We start from the raw sequence: 24,936 nt of genomic DNA on the forward strand, positions 1-24,936 counted from the left end.
GCAATGAGAGGAGATATTTTTAGTTGCCATAACTGGTGGGAGAGTGGGGGAAGTGGAGAGGTTGATTGGCGTCTAGTAGGCAGAGGCTGGGGATACTTCTATACGTCATACAACACACAGGACAAGCATCCATGACAGAGTTATCTGGCCCAAAATGTCAATCATTCTGAGTTGAGACTTTGCCATAGAGTGTAAATCTCTTGAAGGTAGGGATTCTGGATTACTTACCTTTTATTGTAAATGACTGGAATATAGTAATTTATCAATATTACATTGATAAATTATTACAATAAATATGGTTCTAAAGAAAACCTAGTTCAGATTGTCTCAATATCACAACAAATATTGCCATAAAGTAAAACCTACTACAGGTTTCTTCACCTTGGGCCAGGTTCCTGTCACTTTTGTTTCTCTTTTGCAGACCCCAGAGTTTTATCTGTCTTTCAAAGAAAAGCAGCTATAAATATGCAGTACGTACCTACTTATGTGCAGGCACTGTCTCAGGCCAAGAAAAATGCAGAAAGAGAAAAAAATTTCCTGCTCAACCCCTCTGCCCTGTTATCCCCAAATAAGACCACAGCACTATTAATAATTTTCAAGCTTTTACAAAGTTATTAATTTATGGTTTTTAAATAATTATTATGAAAAAATGAACATAGTTTGTTGGATACTGTTTAGGAAAAGTTAAGATGAAAGAACTCAGGTGTCAGTGGGGCCACACCTGCCTTCTTGTAGAGCCCTTCCCCAACTCTCTAGGAATTCACCTTCAACTTCTATTTTTGGTTGTGGGAGGGAAGGTTATTTCCCTGCCGCTGAGAAGGCATCTGCAAGAGGATGTACGAGAGTGGCCATGATGAGGCCCAGGACGCGAAGCAGACATTGAGGATAAAACATACTTGGGGTCACACTGTAAAGGACCTACTGAGGGATGTAGATGCCGCTCCGTGGTCCATAGAGGGTTGTTCAAGGGCTGTGGTTCAATGTGAAACAGGCAGTCTGTCCTCATTTGCCTAATGGTGTAATTCTGAAATGGGTTTCCCAGGGGCAGGTGATTCACTGACTTGAGCAACACTCTGCAATAGCACTCTCTGTAAAAATGGGAATGTTCTATGTTACACCTTCAGTGGAGGAAGCTGAAAAGTTACCTGGCAAAGGGGATGCTTCCAGAAGAGGTTAAGACTCAGGGCCAGCAGTCCAGGCTACCTCAATGTCCGAGATTGTGGAATCTGGTAGGGCAGCGACTGGCCACACATGGCTATTGAGCACTTGAAATAATTGGTGCTGAGGAACTAAATTTTTAATTTTACTTCACTGTAATTTAAATTTAAACACACTTGTGGCTAATGGCTCTGGTGTTAGACAATGCAAGTCTAGAAAAATTTATGTTCTTGGTTAGCACTATCTAATAGAAAATATAATGAGTGCCATAGATGTATTTTTTCATTTATTTTTTAAACTTTTCTATTGTTGTTCAATTCCAGTTGTCCCCATTTTCAAGGAGTCATTAAAAAAATAAAAGTAAAATGATTTTGATAATATTTTATTCAACTCAATTATGCAAAATATTATCAGTTTAATATTTAATCTATACAAAGTTATTAACTGGTATATATTTTACACTTTGTTAAGTGTAAATTTGGATCTCAATTTGGATGCTAAGTTTCCCATGGTTAACATGCAACATATTCCTACAAAAATAATAAAGTTGTGTGTAACAGAGAACTATTTTATACTGCTTCCATTTTTAAATTTAAAACTACATTAATTAAAATGAAATAACATTAAAAATTGTCTTCCTCAGTCACACTAACCCTATTTTAAGCACTCAGCCACATGTGGCTACCACAGTGGAAAATACAGCCTCAGACAAATAAAGAACTACCAAAACTGAGATGAAATATAAAATGAGTTGACCTTGCAGGGAGACCAACATAGTAAGTGTGATGATGGTTGACACTATTCAGATTGAGATGCTGGGATTTCCTACCACAACAGAAGTGGAAAATGAAACAACTTGCGGAAATGGAATTTCTCCATTTCCTGTTCACTTTTTCATTCTCCAAGTTATTCTTTCAGAGGCTGCGCTATTTCCAGCGTGTGAATTTGGCCCATCCTGCTCCCACATGTTCTCCTCGTCCTGGCTAAGAAGAGCCTCCCTCTGAAGGCACAGTTTCAGGAATTCAGTTCAGCTCGTGTTAGATACTTACACACAAGTCCGCTTCACCACCACAACCTCAGGACAACACTCCCGGCCTCCACAGCGCCATAACCACCCCGGCTCATATTACCGGCATCTCCTTCCCTCTCAGTTCAGCTGGATAACCAGCTGTTAAGAAGTGCAAGAGTACTAGACACTCCGAATCTCTCTTCCTCCTCTCTCCACGCCCTAGTTCAGAAAGCTCATACACAAGAAACTCTGTTTGCTCAAAGAGAAATAGGGAGTGAAGTGACTTTCAGGCTCCTATGTTTAATTTTTTTCCCTTTTTACTTCCCAAGTGATAATAAAAAATTTTTGAAATATCAGAGGGGAAGACGGATGTTAGCTCCAAAAGGGCGCCCTATCCCTCAGAGTTTGAAGAAATCAAGAGTCTCTCATACAGGCAGTCCACATCCTGTGAAGGTCATTCATACCCAGATGCACAGAAGACTCCAAAAAGATGTTGGAAATTCTATGAGGGAACCTCTGCCAATTGTTCCTTGGAATAACTTGCCTTGGAAATGAGAGACTGGTCCCCAGACATTCGCTGTTACTCAGCCAGCTGACACATTCCAAATTTTCTACTGCGCTATGGACAGTCTAATCATGTTACATGTGGCGAGGGCTTTTCTGTCGGGTGTTCTTTTTCTTAACGCAACTCGGGTGCAGAAGGTTGAGTTAATCATTTCCCCAGTTCATAATATTTTATTGTCTTTAGTTTATGTAAGTCCCACTTATTTATTTATTTATCCATTCATTCATTCATCTTGATATGTAGCTCTTTTTATTCCCTTTTCTCATTTCTAAATCTCTCCTTTTCACAGGCAAGCATTATATGCTGTTGAATATCTTCTCCTTTTCAACGTATTCTACATGATGTGTACATTCTGTGTGCATGTATTTTTAAACTATATAACTTATGTTTCTCATGTTCTTTCGTACTGTTTATTGCATTTCTTAGTTTCCCACTGTCTGTATGTTGAAGATTCCTGTGCATTCCCGTGTGTACAATTTAGCTGTTGCTTTGAAGTGATGCATGATATCCGTGGTGTGCACCCACCACACTTCAGCAATCCTCTGTCCCAGGGAGGAGTAATCACATTGGCTCTTTTCCTAATCACACATAGAATACTGCAACAGGATTCCTCGCCATGGACTTCCTTTGCGTTCCTTTATGTAACACAAAGTCCCTCAACAGCGTGGCTCTGCAATCTGTCTGGTGCCCCACTTTCTACGTACATAGACCTGATTCCACGGACCCGGAAACCAGTCTTTTGCAGGGGTATCGCTGGATTCTCAAATTTTTAATTCCTTCTTCTTTTCCTTTGGACACACAAGACCCTAATGATCTTTACAGAAAACTGTTTATGATGGCTTCCTGCATTATTTTATTAAATGTGCATATTTTCCTGTTTCCCAATAGAAACTCAAGCTTTTCCTACACAACAAGTTGGTAGACTATGTATGGCCCGTAGGTCAGACTTGGCCTACTGACTATTCTGGTACAGAAATAAGTTTAGAAGTTTTTTACAGATGAATATCTGCAATCAATTTGATAAGAGGGAATGCTAACTTTGATCCCTAATTAAGTGATATGTAATCCCTCCAAAAATAATTTTATTATTTTCAATGGTACATATATATTACAAAATATATTAGATAAACTTATATAACAAAAAATTTATAGTTTATTGTTATACTTTGAGTTTTACCATTAAAAATTTTGTAGAAATTTGCTTTCTTTTGTGTTGTATAGTGTCATATATATTATATAGACATAATAAGTCATAGATATCTACTGCCCAGTATAATGACTATAGATATGTTGTATCAATATTATAATTATGCAATATGATACATATTAGTATGTCAACAATCACATTAAATATGTAAATATATCAAAGTAACATATTGTATGTCTTAAATTTACATGCTATACATTAAATTCATTCAATAAAAAATTTGTAGAAATGTGCTTCCTTTTTTATTATATAATATCCACAAAGTCTAACATATTTACTACCTCTTTAAAGAAAAAGCTTCCCACCTACTACCCTCACGAGTGCCCAAGAGAACATGGGTTTGAAGAGAGTACAGCGGTGTGAAACCTGGCTCACTTCGGTGCAGGACAGACATCCCGGATCTGGGGGAAGCCTGTGGGAGCCAGTGACGAAGCTGCAGAGCCCGAGAGCAGAGCCACAGATTTGCAGCAGACGCGGTCAAGTTACTCCTTTCCTGACCAGATGGAGACTATAAAGTCGGAAGCAAGACAACCTTCTTTGTACCAGTTCTTTCCACTGTCAACACATAAACTCCAAAAAATGGCAGGCACCTTGCTTTCTTCAGGGCAAAACACATGCAATGAATTTTTATTAGCCTAATTCTCACCCATATGCATGGCTAACCCACCGTGCAATGCTTTTTTATGCTCCAACCACCTGTGCATTGCAAGAGCTCTTTAGGTCCGAGGCAATAGGACATGGCTGAAGCTTTGCAAGGTAAGAAATAGGAACTGAAGGGTTTTTCCTGCCACTTAACTGAGTAGCCTAATCTATTAAATGATTTAATCTACCAAGTTCTTGGTTTTCTACTCTACGACTTGGAAATTATAATATGTAGCTTTTTCCAAGGTTCATACTCAAAACATTTAGTGACCGATACAGTGCAGGCATTGATTAATCAGAAAGCGCACTGGCCACGAAGAAAGGGTAAGTCACAACAAGACAGACATCCATAAATTCTGTGGGGACTAAATGATAAATTGTAGGTCACATGCTCAGCACAGAGCCTAAAACTCAGTGCTTCGTAATTTTTCTAGATTACAATGACACAACTCCTTCTTCTGTAAAAACTACTTCTGACCTCACTTGTTAACATGCACTGTCGTTCCCAGTGAGGTATTCAGTGTCAGATCTTCTATTTTTTTTATTTTTGAGGGGATGTTCACATAGTGAAGAAATGGGCTCTTTTGAAATAAATATTTGGAAAGTGATCCTTCCGCGTGGAATGACTGGGAAACATTATCCTTTTGCCCGCAACACTAAAAACCGTAATTGGCAGTGAAGATTCTTGCTAGAAGCAAATTCAATTAAAGACTGGTAGATCTTAAAATATAACTAACTTAGAAGAAAGGATTGTGGTAAATTTAACAGGCTCTACCCAAGCTCTGACCACATGGAGAAAACCCTCAGGCAGGAAGCCTTCTATTGTTTCTTCCTTGTTTTGATCTAAATGCTTTAAGTATTTTTTTGGCTGAAATCAAAATATAGAACATTTCTTAGCATTGGTGATTAGCAGAAAGATCAAAACATGATAAGCAAAGTTCTGTATCTTAACTGGGTTCACCGTGATATAAAACAGGCACGATTTACTGGCCGTGTACGCAACATGCTTGGCAATATTCTAACTGCTCTACACATATATGCTCATATAATCCTTGCAGCAGCTCTGTGAGATAGTATGTTGGACATGTTTCAATCACCACTTCACATTCTATTGGTCTCTCTTGTCCAGTATCCTTCCAGAACTATAGCAACAGCTCTGCCTGGGCTTCTACTAGCTTTATGCTGTACAACTGACAGCATCTAAATTCAGGCCACCTGTCTTGATCAGGTCCAGGATGCTATACCAAGGTACCATAGATGAGGTGGCTCATAAAAAACAGAAATTTATTTTGTAACCATTCTGGAGGCTGAGAAGACTGATGAAGGCTCTGTAGGGAGCACCTGCTTTCCCGGGTCACAGACAGCAGGCTTCTTACCGTGTCCTCACATGGTAGAAGGAACTAGGCCACTCTCTGGACTCTCTTTTATTAGGGTGATAATCCTATTCATAAGGACTCCACCCTCATGAACTTATCGTCTCTCAGTGGCTCTACCCCTTAATTTAATCATATTAGAGCTTATAATTTCAACATGTGAATTTGGGGGGAGAGATGGACAAAAACATTCAGTCAATTGTGCCAACCATCCCATCTGCTTTTCATCTCCAACCCCAATATTTCTCTCTTGATGCCCCAGAGTAGGACACCAAGGCAACTACCTCAATGCTTACAATACAGCCCAAGGATAAAGAGGACTTAAGCCCCCAGGCAAGTCTTTATTCCACCAGGATCAGAAGCTGATGGGTGAATGCTTCTCCTTTTTTTCCCCCAAGATGGATAGTCTTGAAATGCTTTTTGATATGTGGCATGGAGCAATGCTTTTTAAATTTTTATTCTTCTACCTTTTACATTAAACCTGTTTCATGAGGCCACAGTGCTTCTGTTGAGCTCACTGCTTCACTTTTACGTCTTGGTGCTCTGCAAAGGTTCGGTGATTTTTATTCAACGGCAGTTGTTTACTTCACACAATATCGTGACTAGAGCATATTTCTGTGACCTAAGTCAGAGTCCCTGTTTCCTAGGCAGACAGGCCAGACTCTGCCTGCAGGAATCCTCCCTCTGAGGATCACACAAGGAACTAGAAAATGGCTGTGACGACGTGGAACGTAAGGTTTAGTCTGCAGTCCCACGTGGTCAGCTACCCCTTCACTTTGGAGTCCAGCAAGCTTGCCATGGCAGTCCGCTCCATCAGAACCAGCACCTTCCTCTCTGGCCCATCCTGTGCAGCTTTTTCCCTCTTTTCAAATCAGACCATAGCAAACGGTACCTGCATTTTCATCGCCTCTGGAGAGCCGTTAGACTGGACTAGACACTCTTGTCTGGCATGTGATAAAGGTTTTTATTTGCCTGCGCAGGGAAAGGTAGCTGCCTGTGCAGCCCTGATTTGCAGCCAGGGAGTCTGATTATACTGGCGTGATGGCTCCCAGAGCAACCATATGGATGAAAGGGTACAGGGGAGGGTGGGAAGGTGCAGTTACTCGGGGAATTCCTTAGAAACATGGCAGGCAATGGCCAGAGGGGAAAATACCAAGTACTTTGTGCTGGACAGACATTTAGTGAATGAAAGAGGAAAAGGTTAAAATTAGCAAAATAACAAAACTGTCACCTAACCTGGAAGAACAATACTAAGAGGGCTTTTGCATGGTTCAGCAACTGCGTGAATGTGAACCATAGAACGCACTGCACTCGAACGTGTACATGACTTTTGCGGCTCCAAAAGCACCAAAGGATGCCTGTTTCCCATCTGGGCTACGTAGTACTGATGCATATTTTATATACAGTTTTTCCTCAACTTACTTCAAAAAGGTTTTGTGTTGGCTTACCATGAAAGACAAGCACATAATCAGATTACTTAACAGTCGAAACAGAAAACAGCATAGACACTAAAGGAAAATAAATGGAACAGATACGTGGTTATAGCTATCATGACTGAGCATTCAATCTGGCTCTGGGCTTCTTGGCACCCAAGACAAAAAGTTTTCAGAGTCTGGATAATGAAAGATGTTAGTTTATTAAGAGAGAAAAAAATTTTCCTGGGAAGGACTTTATCATAACTTTAATCACAGATAATAAAATATATAAAGGACAACCTTAAAATGAAGCATTCTTTACAGAAAAATATTTTTTTCTATGACCTGTAAGTTAAAAAATCGGAGTCTAACATTAAGCCTTCATTTAGATACGGCATCTCTTTAGAAGAGTAAGATATTGTGGTCTCGTATGTATTTCTCCTTGGACTTCAATGTTATATCGACCTCCTACATAGAGTTAACTTACACTCATCTGTTTACATTTACTGTAGCTCCTGCCTCCTTCTCAAAGCTTACCTTAAATGCCCCCCCCCAGGCTGAATTAGGTATTTTGCTGCTTACTCCCATCACAAGCTTGAATCATTAAAAAACTCCTCTCTACTAAAAACATGAGAATGCTAAATTTTATTATTTTTTTATTCTCTCACCCTTGGATATGTTTATTGATTTTAGAGAGACAGGCAGGGAAAAGGAGAGACAGACAGACAGACATCAGTGTGAGAGATATGCACTGATTGGTTCCTCCTGACCAGGAATTGAACCCACAACCTTTTGGTGTTTGGGATGATGCTCCAACCAACTGAGCCACCCAGCCAGCGCAAATTGTGTTAGCTTTTTGTTGTTGACTTGTAGGGGTTCTCTATACATTCTGTTTTAAAAACTCTTGTTAGTTATATGATTTGCAAATATTTTCTCCCTTTCTGTATGTTGCCTTTTTATTCTATTGATTGGTTCCTTTTGACACACAAAAGTTTTTAATTTTGACAAAGTTCACTTTGTCTGTTTTTACTTTTGTTGCCCATGTTTCAGCTTGTTTCTTTTTAACCCCACTTAAATCTAAGACTTTGCAACAATTAAAAAGAATTTGTAAAAATTTTTGTCAGTGGTGTATTGCAAAAGCTTTGCAAGGGGGCACTGAAAAAGAGGGAAAAGATATTTGAATCAGGCTGCAAAAAGCGGGGGTGGTCTGTGACAATTGTCCCCAGGGGGCAACGGTAGGCCCTGAATTCTACAGGAGGGCAAGATTCCATAATAACAGTAAAAGCTAACGCTCACTCAGTGTTACAGTACACGTATTACGCTAGGAAGTATATACATATATCTTTTCTCCTTTATTTTTTTTCAGTGACCCCATGAGGTAAGCACTATTATGATCAGATAAGAAAACTATTTTTCTTTGTTTCATTAGTATGTTCTTTCACAAGATGCTTTTTGGGAATAAAACAAATATATTATTTCTTTTGTCTAAAAAACAACCAAAGCAATGAATTTCATTAAAGTAAAAACATGTGAAAACAGAAGAAGGAAAGAAAACTAAAACTCAGAGCAGCTACATCACCTGCCCAAGTTCTCCGAGATGGTAGAGCAGAGCTGAGAATGAAAGTCTAATCTGAGGACAAAACACACACTCTTGGCTATGCTGCATCCTTTGATGAAAGAAGTTGCATAAGGGATTCCAGGCAGCAGGAACAGCAGAGACAAGCAAAGAGGTTCGACGCGACACATTTCCCTGAAGAAGCTGTAGGGAGTGTTACAGATCCGGACAGAATGCCAATGAGAGGAAAAGCGGCTGAGATCCTACCAAAGTGCCTTGTGCGGGGAAAAGGCCTCTAAATGTATTAATATGAGTGCAAGCTGTGGGAGCTGCAACAGGATTCAGGAAAAGAGAAATGAACTGGTACATTTGTCTTCAGGACGAATTGTCCTGACTGCTGTGTGGAAAAGGGACTGGAAGGTGGGCAGACTGGAACACGGAGACCGCTTAGGGGGCAGTAGCTACAAAGGTGCCCAGAAAGCCTGATTGAAGGCTGGGGCTGTGGGATAGAGACAGGACACGTTTTTCAGACTCTGGGATATTAATGAGGTAGAATCAGTAGGATTTAGTGACCAAATGAATATGATGAATGAGTCACAGAGAAGGGGTGGGGAACAGCGGTATACTGGTAAATGTCCAGGAAAAAACCAAAACAAAGCAATAATGCCCTCGTCTGTGGCATTTACCAATGTCCATGGTATATAAATGCTAACTGTGGAGCAGAGTGATTCTATGATACAGATACGAGCACAGATAATAGCAAAATGTGGTGGAACAATTAGGAAGTGGTGAATGTTGAGTATTCATCACCTTTGTTTTCAATGTGATTCATTCTCTTGTAACTTTACATGGCTTGATTTTTTCATAAGGGCTGTGTTTAGCAAGTAGCTCACTAAATTTCTGAAAATTTAACCACTGGTACTCGCGCGTCAACGTGAGGTGACTCCAGTGCACACCCCGGGGACACTCAAGATTCTGGCTGAGGTGTCACCACCAAAAAGCAGTTTGGCCTCAAAGTACAGAGATAAATAAGTGACACTCTCTGTCTTCAAGAAGCTCATCATCCGGGAAGAAGGGCAGACAGTAGATGCTACTGCAACCCTCCTGGATTAAGTACCATAACAGAGGCCAGCACGCAGTGCAAGACGGCGCAGATGGGTGCCTGCTGACCCAAACCAACCGTCGGGCAACCAAACAAAGGATCCTGACATCCGATGCTCGAGATTCTCTCCACATAGTCAGGCTTAAGCTTTAACAACAACAACAAACTTTGGCATTAACAGCAGCCAAAAGCATTAGACCCTTAGCTCGAAAGCCAATTTTAGAGTTAATGGAGAGCCTTCCAGGTAATTTTTTTACTCTTAAAATTGTATATATTTAAAACAGTCCAGATTTCCAGGTATAATTTTTCTGTCCCTTCAGTTTTCAAAAAGGAACAGTTTGCTTGGATCAGGAAAGGGCTTCTGAATTCTCTAAATACGGGCGTAAAGGGAGGAGGTATGCACCCCTCCCCAGGCCGCAATGGAAACAAATTTGTCGGAAACTCTCTTCTAAGTCTAAGAAGTTCTCTGCTCTCCGTGCACAGTTAGGGGCATGAAGTGGCTGGACTCCCTTGCCACAGGGATGCTTGGGAGTAACCGAGTCACCGCTGTCACTGCTCCAGACAGTGTCGGCCAACACTCAGTTGTCGATGGTCTTGCCAGGATGGTTATGCCAATGGCAGTCTGCACAGTCTCGGCACCCAAGTGAGTTGTCACTGTCTTTGAGATTGGAACCTCCTTGGAGATTGTGACAAGGAGCCACGAAACGCCTGACGTGGTCGTTTTTAAGTGCTCAAAAGATATGTATGGCGCCTAATTTTTTGCATGTGTGTGTTTTATCAGTATAAACAGGAAGCATCTTTTCAGGAACATTGTGAAGTCCAAAGGTAAGAAGAATGTCATTGTCACCAAATAAGTAAATTTCTGGCTTTTGATATGAAGCCTACTTTAAATTTCTCAAATAAGTTGAAGCTTCAGGGTTGCCATTTAACTAGTTACCTAAACTTTAAAAAACTTTTTAAATTCTTTGAATCTGTTTCTCTATCTATCTAATTGGAATCATATTCTCTGCCTTACAAGATATTTGTAAATATTAAATGATATAATATTGAATGAGTGAATAAGTAAATGAGTGAATAAATATTTCTAAGAGTCTGAAACTGGTATTTTCTAAATTGGAAACAATATAAATACAATGTATTTTTATTAATATCATTAAAACTAGTAAGTGGTAATTATTTATATATTGGTGTATCAACAAGTTTCATACAATTATAAATTAAATTAGGATGTTGACACAAAAATCAGAAAACAAATTAAAAAATTGACAGTGTTTACATCATAAAAATTTAAAGTAAAATTTAAAAAAAATTATAAATGGAGCCAAGAGATAAATAAACCAAAAGCTCTCAGTATAAAAACTGATGATGTGTTATCATATTTCATTAATCAAAATGGCAGTAGCGTGGGCGAGCGAGATCAATGCATTCATGTGTCCCCATGTATTTGTGTCTGAAAGGAAAGCACAGTTGGAAAACAAGACTCAATTTGCCAGAAATGAGAGCATCCTATCAGTCACCAGTTTGGGGCTCACCGGTAGAAAGTCTTTGCTTTAGAAGCACAGATAAGATTAGTACATAACAATGAACTTAAGTGGTCCATTAAGATAATACAGAGGTAAATATTTTTGTTCGTACACTAAGCAGCGAGAGAACACACAGTGGAAGGGAAGGATGCGAGCTAACTCCAAATGCTTTCACTGACACGTCCTAGAAATCCACTTTCAGTCTCCTTTTCTCCATCACCACTCTCCCTTGAGCATTTCACTTACTCTTGTTGCTTCGATTCGTATCTAAGAAACAGTCTTAAAATTATCAGTAACAAAATGAACCTACTTCAATACGTGTAGAAAAAAAAAAGGAGTTCAAGGGAGAGAGAGGTTGGGTCTGATGGTGGAATTCAAGAAGAAGGATTGTTGCTGAGTGCTTAGAAATGAGAAGGATTTCCTAGACCTGATCAGAAATAAAAAGGAAATTACAAATATCTGAGGGGCAGAGCACATGGAGAGATAAGGAAAAGAAAAAGTAAAATAAAACCCAATAAATTAGTTTCAAGTAAAAAAAACAAGTGTTATGAAATAGCAGGAGATGATGTCAGAAAGATTAACTCAGGCTGGATTAATGAGAGTATTGAATGCCAAATTAAGAATCTGAGACAATAAAAATATAAACCATTACAATCATAATATCAGGTTAATATTTTTCTGCCTGTTCTCTGCTTGCATTTGCTCCTTGATTTAATCTTGCAATTGTTTCTGATAGTGTTCTTGCATAAGATGGTGGTTAGTATATTTTTGAAAAGTTGAAAATAAAACCCATCATTAATTCAGTAAGAAAAGTGCCGTCACTTTTAATCTTAATTACACAGGTTGAAAGGCATTACTTGTAGGTTTGGCAACATTCGGAAAAACAGCCACTCAGAGTTAGAGAAATTAGTCCAAAGGACACAGAATTTTCAGGGAAACTTCCCAAATCCTTCCAATAAGAACGGACACGGCCCATTCTTCATCCAGGCACGTTGACGATTAACGTCACAACCCGTCTGCAACGGGAGTACACTTTCAGGGCTAGAACGAATTGCTAGTGAAGGCTTAATGATCAGAAGTCTCAGGAAACTTGGCAACAGGACGCTGAGTACTCTTATCGACTCTGGAGAAGGAAAGCTTTCATTGGTGGCCATCAAAGCACAAGGCAAAGGGTGAGCACACCTACTAAGCCTGTGTCTCTTGGAAGTAAAACTATTCTTGGACTCCTGTTCGTTCCCCCCACATCCCCACCAACAGGTGCCTACGCTCCCCGTGCTGATTCGCACTGCGTTCCCCCCGCTGTGTCTGATGACTACCTTGCCAAGTAGAAGGAGACCTGCCAAGGTACTGAAATTGATCACTGACACACACAAAACTTACGTGGCTTAAAGCACCCACTACAACAGCTTCGTGATCCTAAACCAATCTGACTGTGATGAAATGGACCAAAATTGTTCCTACACCCTACTTTTATGGTATTGCCATTTTTGAGGCTCAAAGAATTTTACTTCCCTTAATCTGCCTTCTGGTCCAAGGAGACGTGGCTATTCTTCCCCCAGATAAGTTATCCCTTGCCAGACAGGTGACCCTGGAGGATCCCTGGAACGGCAGCAAGAACAAAAGCACTCGTAGGAGGAATGAATGGTCTACCCCCTATGCTAGTAGGGCTGGCTGGTTCTCCTTGTTCCAACCCATCTCCATCAGCTGTAAATCTCATCATCAGAAATTAATTTACTTGGGTCAAAGTTTTTCATTCTTTAGGATACCCCTAGTAAAATGCAAATACTCCTGAAAACACTAGCATCTCAGGCTTTATCAGCTGGCTCCTTCAGGGGAGGGGGATACAGGCAGGGTAACTGGTTTGCAGCAGGGAGAAAAGAGGAGAAAAGACAGAGCTATTACAAGGAGCAGTGAAATCACAAAGACACTATTTTCCTCCTCACCGTTTTGTGTGAGAATGTGAGGAGTACACTACTGTTTCTAATTTAATCTTTGTAATCATGAAGACTCCTAACATTCCTTGAATTCTAATAATCCAGCCTCACCTGAAGAGAACCCTACTAAAGGCAACAAGAACGGCTGAGAGGTGGGAAGAAAATCAGAACATATCTGAAGCCCATTTAGGTTAGAATCAAATAACTGCGAACTTCTGTGTAACTTTCTTGGCATTAAGTTGGGGCTGGGAGGCCAGCGAGGCAAGAGAGGCCATGTGTGATCACTATGTGTGTTAGTTTTTCTGGAGACATAGGTTTTTGTTTTTCTTAGGTTACATCCAAGGGTAAATGTCCAGTTTGCTTTGGATCTCAACTGATGAGTCATAAGGAAAGAGGGTAGGTTTATTTATTTGTTTATTTATTTTTAAAGAAATGGCACACTATTTTCTAGGATGCTTCTACCATTTTACCTTCCCACTAGCAACATAAAAGACATCCAGTTTCTCTGCATCCTAGGCAGACCTTGGTATGTCACTGTGTTTTATTTTAGCTATTCTACTGGTACTTAGTTATGTCACATCTTGTTAATGGTATTAATTTTCCTCATGGTTATCGATGATGGGTGTCTTTTCATGTGTGTATTTGCCAACTGCATATCCACCTTAGTGAAATGGCTCACCCGATCTTTTGCCCATTCTCCAACTGGGTTATTTCAAAATGTTGAGTTTTGAGAGTTCTTTATATATTCTAGAGATGTACTTTGTCAGATGCGTGGTTTGCAAATATTTTCTTTAGGTCTGTTGCTTGTCTTTGTATGCTCTTAATAGGGTCTTTTCTCAGAATGCAAACAAAGTAATAGTTTTGATAAAGCCAGTTTATTGATTTTTTTAAAATTTATGGATCAAAATTTAGATGTGTCTAAAAACTCTTCATCAAGCTGTAGATCCCAAATATGTTCTAATCCTAACTTCTAAAATTTTCTAATTTTACATTTAAATTTAATTCATTTCAAATACTCTAGGGTACAAAGCATAAATACAATATTTAATTTTTAAACCACATGTTGAAGCTAACACTTCTGATAAGCAAACAGAATCTTAAAACGTTCATTTGCCTCGTGACAGGACAGGTCATCACCTTCCCCGAATCTCTCTCTCGAAGCCTTCCCTGTGTGAAAAGTATCTCTTCCACAGGGTTCCTACCTTGCCTTCGATTTCGAGCTAAGCATGTCACCTTAGCTTTACCATCTAAGACTAACCCAGCAGACATAAAACTCATGCACACTTCCTCAGACCCTGGCAATGTTGCCACCATATTTTCTCACTATATTGCTGGCTCATCTTCTCAATATAGGAATCATGAAAGAAAAAAAAATCACAGTTTGGTGGAAATATCAGGAAAAAATTTCCAACATTTAGATGGGTAATCCTAGTGAAAAATCCAATTCATCTTTATCCAATAATTAGAAAAATTACTGGGAACCTATTTCATATACTTCTCTTGAATTACACAATCACAGAGACTGGTATATAAAAGAAGCTGAAAATACCCACTTCCTTCAAATTACTCTTTCCAAATATAGTTTTTACAAGAAGAAACTTACCTGTAATTTTCCATCTCATCATATCCTGGGATATCTCCTAAACACTAATTTTTACCATGAACAAGCTATATTTTAAAAGAACAAAACAAACAAAAATCTCAAAGGTAATATTAAGAATTTGTGTGGCAATACCTTCGAAAAGTTATGTGAGAGAGAAATATTATCCTATAAAAATATGATTTTGAAAATGATCTCAGTACCATATGGATTCCTTTCGAACACACAGACTTTGAGTTACTGAATCAATTTCTGGACAATCTTATAGACATATGACTTCCTTCTCAATCACCAAATTTTGAACTCTTAATGGAAGACAGAAATCTAATTTTCAGAATTTAGCAAAGGACCAATGCCACCAAGTTTATGTCCATGTGATGTGAAAGAGATATGAACTAGGGCCAGCCCTAAAAAACAAGTCAGTAAAAGTAAAATACGGTCCCTAAGTCCCCCACACTGTATCACATGAAAACATGCCCCCCTTAGGCAGGGCTCTGCTATAAGACAGGACGATAACACACTCCCCCCAATAAAGAAGTATTAGCCATCAGAGAAGAAGGGCTGAATGGCAATATTGATCAACACAGCCACCAATATTAGACAAATATTTGCCAGTTAAGGCAAAATGGTAACACAGAGAACAGTTTTCTGTCATGTAATTAACTTACCTTTCTTCTATAAAACCCCCCTTTGTCTTCCTCTGGATGCCCATAACTTGATTTACCCCCAGGGAACATGCAGCTGTCAATCAATTGTTAGAAATAGTCAAGGGCAACATGCAGCATGTAAGCCAACATGCGTCCCTCTAGAGACCACGTGTGTCTTCGCAGCATTCCTTTCCACGGAGCCCAGACTTAGCCGCAGCATCTCCACAACACAGTACCCGAGATACTCTCTACCAGTCGCTCTGGGTGGGCACAGTAACCCTATTTTCCATTTCTGCCCTAAGGTATAAATTAAACCCTGTACAAATACTTCTGCTTCTAACCTATGTGTCCTTAACTACTCATAATTACATGTGTCATTTCTCTCTTTCTCTCTCTGACTTGTCTTAAGATATTTTTCTTTATTAAAGTCTGTCATCTTCTATAGGCCAACTTCAAAACCTACTACCCCCACAAAACCTTCCTAGATATTCTTTTCAAAGAAATCCAGTATCCTGGGCTTGTTATGACTGAAGCCCAAGCTTGTGAAAATTTGCCCTTCGATGTCATCCACAAACATGCACGTCCTCGTCAGCCCAACGGAGGTGACAGCACGGGATTCAGGGGGTAGGTGCCGTAAATGTATGAAAAGGATGAGTATATAACACATGCTATTAAAAAGAAATGGGGCAAATACCGAATCTTGTTGTATTTCTGAAACTAATGTAATTCTGCACATCAACATGGAGCGTTCTGTACAAGAACAGCAAATTGTAGAATTATTTGACTGCTTACCTGCACAGATCTACAGCCGGTGAAATGGTACACTCCTGAAGCAACACACACACAAATAATAAGGATGACAGAACCTAAAAAAGGGAACAGAGACTGTATATGAATCACACTTAAAATACTTATGAAAATATTAATAAAATATGCAGAGACTATAATAAGGATGTCTCTAAAATGTTATTGAGGCCCTGAAAGGACAAAAGAAATGCAAATGTATGTTGATAAAAATTCTGCTATAAAGATGTCATCTCTTCTAATATTAGTGATCTTAACACAACTCTGAACAAACTACCAAAGGGTTTATTTTTCAGTGGAGGTAATTTGTTGAAATAATTCTCAAGTTAAGCTGGAAGAATAAATTGATGTGACTAAGAAAATTTTGAAAAAAAAAGAGTAATTAATATATTATTTAATTAAAAAATAAATTACTTCTATTATTATTTAGTAATCTCTAAAGATAGATTACTTCTCTCTATTAGAGACAGAGCACTATTACTAAGTAATTTATAGATTACTTCTTTCTATTGTACTGAGGTAATAATAACAGTGAATAATAAAAGCAGTAATAGCTACTGAGGGACTATTATTTGACAGGTTTTGGAATACACACTTTACAACATTGTTTCATTCCCACACAACCCTATGCTGAAGACAATACTATGCCTGTTTTATAAATGCCAGGCTAAGTCAATGGCCGGAGTTCACAGGTGGAAGCAGAACAGCCTATGGGATAGGTATTGTACACAGGTTCTGGAGTCAAGGAGCTCTGTATTCCAATCTCAGATGCATCCCTTGCTAGCTGGGGGACTTGGAGGCTACACTTAACTTCACGAAGCTTTAATTTCTTATTTGCAATTTGAGAATAATAATAGCTCTCTTGTGAGCACAATATATGCGAACAACAATATAAATATGCTTAACAGAGTCCCCATCAGATAGTTAAACTCAATAAATGCAAACTTAAAAAATGCTACCAAAAAACATGGTGGAAAATATTAAAAGGTGATAAGAACAGCTAACATATATAATTAGCATTTACGATGTTCTGGGTACTGTTCTTAGTGTTTCCGTGTATAAATTCATGTCAAATATTCTAGCCACGTTAGCAGCAGTCACTGTTGTCATCACCATTCTACAGAGTAGGAAACAGAAGCACAGGGAGGTTAAATCATTTGCTAAGAGCACACAGCTAAACGGAGGCAGCGCTGGGGTTAAGCAGAAGCAGTGCTCGTAGCCCCCTCAGTCCACAGCACTTCCTCACATCCCATCACAGAAGGACAGGGGAAAGCATGAATGCAGGCTGGCGTTTGGATACCATTAAATAGTCTCGGCTTGAGAAATGAGGACTTAGGCAAGAACAGAAACAAAGGAGTTAAAAGTGAAGAAACTAGTATGGCACCTTTACTTTGCAGAAAAAAATAACAAGATTTAAAAAGCAACCAGATGTAGATGAAAGAAGAGTCCAATTTCCAAGTGTGAGAAATGGAAGAGAAATGATGATGTTCCTGGTCAAGATAGGAAAGGCAGGAGAAAAAAAAAAAAAAAACAGCCTTAGAAGAACCTTTACAAAAGTGGCCAAACCGGATTCTCTACAAAAAGTCAATAGCAATATTTTACTTAACATTTACTATGGGCCATGGACAATTTAACAGCAATAACTCCCCTCAATTAACTCTTGATAAATAAAGGGAAACGTCATGTAAAGGCAACATGATAACACGAACAATAAAACAATATATTGTGGGGAATTCTTGGTGTGGCTTATTTGAGCCAAAGCTTTATTTTGCAATAATTTGCACACAGGCGAGTTTTGCAAGTCTTTGGAAAAATTAGGGGAAAACCAAATATGATTGCTTAAAACTTTGAAGAGCCAATGCTTAATAAATAATGCTCAGAATTTTGTCAAAGCTTGGCTATTTAAGAGACTTTAAAATTCTCAAAAATCTAGGGTTCTTTTATTAATTAACATACCCTACAAAAAGTCAGGGAATATTACAGGGTAACAGCATTTGCAGATATATTATATTAACTAGAATGTTTCCTGTATAAGTACCATTATCAAAGGCATCCTTAAAAGCCCAAATCACCTATTTTCCAATCCTTCTTCCCTCATCTCCTGCTCCCATGCCAACATTCCAGGGGCAGGAAGAGGCAGCATGGGCCACCAACTGCCAGCTGGTGTGTAAGAAAAACAAATCACGTCACAATAAAACGCAACATCAACTTTATTCCCATCGCTGCCACCATCATCAACAAGCCACTGTCTCACGAAGCCAGCAGACTACCTTGAGAATTCTTTAATTCTTTTTACTTGCAAAATTGTCTTTAAGAGACAACACTGAGGGAAAATCTTATAGCATGTAACAAATGACCTATTATACTCAACTTCTGAGCTCTGGTTTATCTGACCAAGTCATTTAAACTCTTTGAGCCTCAATTATTGTGTCTATGAAACAGAAGGCCAAGTGAAGAGGCTCTGAAAACGAAGCAACACAGTAATAGTGTTGCTGGACTGCTATTCCACTTCCATATGGACTAAAAGATTTTGGACGGGAGAGGGAGAACCCAGAAGGAAATCTCTGACTAGCCTCTCTGAAGCCGACCCAGGACCTCGTGATCTTGGAATGACCCACCCTCAGCCAAAGTTAGAATAAAACACGAGTAGCTCACCACGACTGTTGCTGCTGTTCTTTTTCTGAAAGACTTCAAGATTCTGAACTCATTTTTCTCTTCTTTCCCTTCCCTTCCTTACACTTCTTTCTCTCTCTCTCTACTTCTTTCTTTATTTTTTCTTTCTTCCTTTCCCTCCCTCCATCCCTCCCTTCCTTCCTTCTTTCTCTTTTTTTTTCCTTTCTTCCTTTCTCTCCTTCTCCCTGTATTTCATGGGTGTCCTATGTAAACAATCATGAACGTTAGTCCCTAATGACAGAGCGACACAGAAAATGAACATGGAACTAGCACACACAAAACATAGGGTCTAAGGCTAGTTAGCTCCTCCAAGCACAGTGCAAAGTCGTCATACCAAAACAGAGCTAATGCTCAAGGATGCAAATTTGGGGGGAATTCTCACTACCATTCATGTACTTACAGATGCATAGAGACTGGAAGGGATTCTTAGACTTTAATCATTCTAACTTCATATGAAAACACTGGATTCCCTGATAGATGCTTACTCAGCCTCTCTTTGAGCACTTCCAGTCAAATGGCACTTATTCCCTCACAGAACAATACATTCCACATCTTCAGCACCATATAATACATAACATATGACACCTCTTTTCTTCAAGGGATACAGGAAAATCCCTTTTAAAAGATCCAGCATGCCCTTGGCAGGACATTTTGTAATGCCTCCCCAAGTGATTATTTTGGGAGGTCATTTAATAATCCTGATAATTAAAGACACATAGTTTGAAATGATTAATATCTTAGATTGGCACAATAAATACTCCAAGTATAACAAGGATCTTAAGAGAGAACTTCTTTTGTGGTCATGCATCAGTTCGGGTTTGAAGCTTGTTGTATGAAGAGAAAGAAGGCAGACAGGGTCAAAATGTTCTGTTTAAATTGTACTGATTGAAAAAGAGTGCATTTAAAATATGTACATATGGTGAGCTTCTAGAAAAAGTTGGAAAACTGAATATATTTATCTATCAATACTTTTGCTGTCTTTCAAAACCCCATAATATGATAGTAAATGGTTTTTAACATAAATCCACAAAGATGAGGAGAAATAGGAGAAGAGAAAATGATAAAATATCAGAGGCTGAAAAATAGATAGATTAGTAATGAGAATCCAAGAAAAATAATGTTAATATAGAACAGAGAAAAGACATGCCACAACATGAATTGCTCTGAATTCCCTAAAAATTAGGAACTAACAGTTCTGAAGGGGGAATACAGAGGGTGGCGTAATAAGGAGTTGACAGAAAGTCAATTGGAGGAACAAGTGTCCTGATCTTGTCCCTCATAGCCAACAGCTGGGGACTGGCCAAACTCGGGAGGTTTATTCTGAAGAAAAGACAAGAGTCTTTCCTTGAGGAATACGGGGTGCACTTGTGAGCAGAGGTACCATTCTCAGAAAACGAGGATTAAGTGAACCCCATGAAACAAGTCTTAGAGGGTTCCAGAGATCCACCCAATAAACAAATAGGCTTTTCTAATCTTGGAATCAAATCTGTAAGCCCGAAATTTGGGTCAGAGACACATTCCAGGAATGATCAACTTAGGGATAAAGAATCATTTAGGGACAAAGACCATTGCAGTGAAAGCAGACCCAACAGAGGACGGAGATGAGGGGCAATGCAAGTGAAGAGAGCTGTGCCAGGGCCCAGGGACACCCAGCCAGGACGAGGCAGAAAGAACGCTCTGGGAGGAGTGCTGTCCCGGGACACCCAGGGCTTAACTGGGAGCTGAACCGTGCTGTGTACATAGAACACCAAACACAAAAACAAAGATCTTAAGGAAAAACAAAACGATGTTCAAAGGAGGAAAACACATTACCATAGAACATAACACAGAAAATTATGCCTAATTTATCACTTCCTAAAATAATGTGTTCCATCTATGGAACACACAGAGAATATCAAACCCAAATTCAGTGTGAATATTATTTTCATGTCTAAAAATGTAAACTATAACTATTGAGTTCACTAAAATAAAACAAGTATATTAAGAGGCAGATAGATGAGAAGGCAGAGAAAGTACACATATGAAAAATGCAGAGGGAGGAAATAAAGCTAAAGCCTCATTTTCTTTGGTAAGAAACCAGGTGGTAATTTCCAAAACTAAAATATCAAGAAGTAATATAAGCAAATTATTTTTTTAGTGATACAAGTTAGTAGTACCTATTAGGGAACACTGAAGATCAATTTTAAAATTTAGTAAATTCACCCTGGCCAGTTTGTCTCAGTGGACTGAGCTCCGGCCTGTGAACCAAAGAGTCGCCAGTTCAATTCCCAGTCAGGGCACATGCCTGGGTTGCAGGCCAGGTCCCCAGGATGAGGCACCCATTGATATTTCTCTCCCTCTCTTTCTTCCTCCCTTCCCATCTCTCTAAAAATAAAATAAATAAAATCTTTAGAAACAATAAAATAAAATTCATTAAATTCATATATACTACTTTTGTACAATCTAAAAATTCTACTCCTAGATATGTAATCTATGCAGAAATTTTCCTCAGAGGTTTGGAGGTAAGAAAGGCATGTCAGGGTATGTTTGCAATGCATGCTGGTATATTTGGGTTGTGACAATAACTGGAATTTAGTGGTGGGTACCAAGGATACTAAGTGATCTAAAAACCCAGGAATGCCCCACTCAATTATGAATTATCCTATTGCCCACCCCCACTCCCCAGAGAGCCACTGCATTAAAGATATCCTCACAGATGGAAATATAGAGAAGGATTTATTAATGCTCACTGCAGCATAATGTACAATGGCAAGAAGAAACCAACACAACCTCCCTCAATAATAGTACATCAGTCCTGAGGTGGAGATGCAAAGGTAAATACTGAAGAAGCAGTAAAAATACTTGAAAGATGTTGCCAATAGAGAAGACAAAATGAGGAGAGAGGCAGGAAGGGGACACTGGTGTTCACGCCAATAGGTACCCTTTCTCAGGACCAATTGGACTGTATGTATAAATGAGATATTAAAACAATAAAAATTAACAGGTTCCACAAAGAGTCAGGGCAGCCTAAAAAACCAAAAAGGAAAGTGCTTCCCCCAGACCAAAACTTGGAATCCGCTCAACAAACCCGTGCATTCTAGCTCAGCTGTAGGGCCCATTCTCACCAAGCTGTCAATGGACAACCCGCCATCTGGGTCCCAAACACTGAATCCGTGTTTCACCTCCTTCCTATCTGCTCTGTCAAATACTTAAAGGCTGTAAGTGCACTTTGCTGTGGGTTGAAGTGGATTGCCTGTTTTTATTTCTAGCACATGTAGGCAGAAACCAGGACTTAAACCAAAGAAGAAATGTGTCTCCATATTTTGCTTTGGAAATCCCTAAAATACTCCAGAGGCTCTGGTTATGTCAGAGTCAGGCTAACTGCTGACAGAAGGAATTAAATTAAGGCTACCGGTGTCCAAGCAAACAAACTAGCCCCCGAGCCCGGCTATCAACCTGTGTCTTCAAATGTCATGGAATTCTCTCAGTCTCTCCAACACACAAACACACACACACACACACAGCTGAAACTACAGATTGTTTTCTTAATAAAATTTAGTTAGCTTTTGTCTGATCTCACCAACTCTATGGCAGCTCATCAAAAGGAATCCCCACCTTATGCAAAACAGTATTGAGGCTCCTCAAGAAAATAAAAACCGAACTGCCCCATGAACCGGCAATCCCACTTCTGGACACGTGTTCAAAGCAAAGTAGATCACTATCTTGAAAAGATACCTGCGTTCCCCTACTGCATTGGCAGAGGAGGAAACTCTAAAAATGTAACATACATATACATGAATATCACTCAGCCTTAAAAAAGAAGGAAGTTCTGCCATTAGCAACAATATGGAAGAAACTGGTGGGCATTGTGCTCAGTGAAATAAGCCAAAGACAAATATGATACGGTATTGTTTACACATGGAATACAAAATAACAACAAACACTGGGTAGAATGATGGTCCCCCAAGGCTGGGTGGTGGTGGAAATAACAAGAGGATGGATACGTTCTAAGAATCTAATGCATAACTTAATGACTATAGTTGATAATACTGTATTGTGTTAAAATTTGCTGAGAGAGTAAATCTTAAGCATCCCCACCAAAAAAATAAAAGAGTAACCCTGTGAGGTGACAGATAGAGTAAATTGATTGTGAGAATCATTTTACAATGTGCATATATCAAGTCATCTTCTTGTACACTTTAACTATATTACAATTTTGTTGTTCAATTAGATCACAGTACAGCTGGGTGGGGGGAATGCTCATCAATTCATTCCCTCCCAGGCTCAGGCAGAGTTCCAGGTTGATATGCCTGGATTGACAGGCAATAACATAAATCATAACCGGGCTTATAAGGAAATTCAATGGATTTCAGCAAAGCAGCCAACTAAGAAGTACTAAAGAAGGCCAACAAAGTTGTTCACAGGCTTTTTTAAAGATTGTTTCCTGCCTCTTGAGCTCTCCTAATTTGGGTCTCAGGATCAGGTAACTTAGAGGAAGCTAAGCCTTTTCTGGAGGCATTTCCCCTTGGCTTTGAACAGATATTAAAGAGTCCCCAGGATGCCGTTTTCTATTGAAGCACCACAAGCCTGAGTGTTATAGATACAAATGACTCTACAAAAGCATCTGTATGCAAACTGATTCACTCATCTTGTGCCAAGACTGGCTCACTGAGTTTCTACGGGAACAAAGCAGGAGTCCCAGACCACTGCCAAATGTTCCCTGTGCATTTCTCCAGAGCAGAGAGTGTTTCTGTGAGAGTGCAGCCACGGTCTGCGACCGTCATTGTCTCAACCTGCAGTGCCTCCCAGGACTAGGCAGAAATTTCATGTTCAGTTCCGTGGATGGACGATCCTTTTTAAGTAGGGCCTGAAGACTTATTTTAATGTTTGTCCCTCTACTTTCAGCACCTTGCTTACCCAGAATATAGGACTTTCAGCTATAGCATGGGTCCAAAAGTCCCCCGTGAGATGAGTAACATCCTAACCAAGTAGAACCCATCATTAATCACTTCATTTCATATCATTTTTAAATTTAGATTTAAAATGTATTATAAAATAAGGAGACATATATGCAACTTGTACATCAAACTTAATGGTAAGAAAATGGTGTCTTAAGCCAGAGAGAACTGACTTCATATCCTTGTTCTTTACCTCCTAGCTCTATGACATTGATGGACTTTTGGTTTCCTCATTTTAAATAAAGTTGAGATGAAATTAAAGATAGCATCTGGAACAGTAAACACTCAGAAGGTATGAGCTCTTATAATTCATTTTTTACTATTAATATTTCTATGTAGTTTCCACTTGGAGTAATTCAATTTTCCAATGACACCCTATGTCTCAAAGAAGTTTGACTTTGCTTGCTTGTCTGTTTTTTTGGAGAGAGGAAAAGAGAGGGGGAAAGAGAAGGAGAGCAACATCGATCGGTTTCATCCAAACCTGCAACCCAGGCATGTGCCCTGAGAGGGAATCGAACTGGTAACCTTTTGCCTTGTGGGACGACATCCAACCAAGAAAGTCACACCAGTCAAGGCTGACATTGCTTGTAGATCAATCCCTTCCGAATGATTTTATAGGGCTTGTGAGAGTCATACTGAGTAGACAATTGCTACAAAATAGTGATTCCAGTATCCCCCCCCCCTCATTTTTCCCCTTCTCTAGTTGAAGCGCCCTGTCAATATATAGCCCACAATGATGGGAAAAGAAAAAAATATTTTTTGTTCATGGGTCTCAAAGAGATTCACATCAAA

The sequence above is a fragment of the Desmodus rotundus genome, chromosome 8 (assembly GCF_022682495.2).
Source record: "Desmodus rotundus isolate HL8 chromosome 8, HLdesRot8A.1, whole genome shotgun sequence".
Taxonomy (NCBI): domain Eukaryota; kingdom Metazoa; phylum Chordata; class Mammalia; order Chiroptera; family Phyllostomidae; genus Desmodus; species Desmodus rotundus.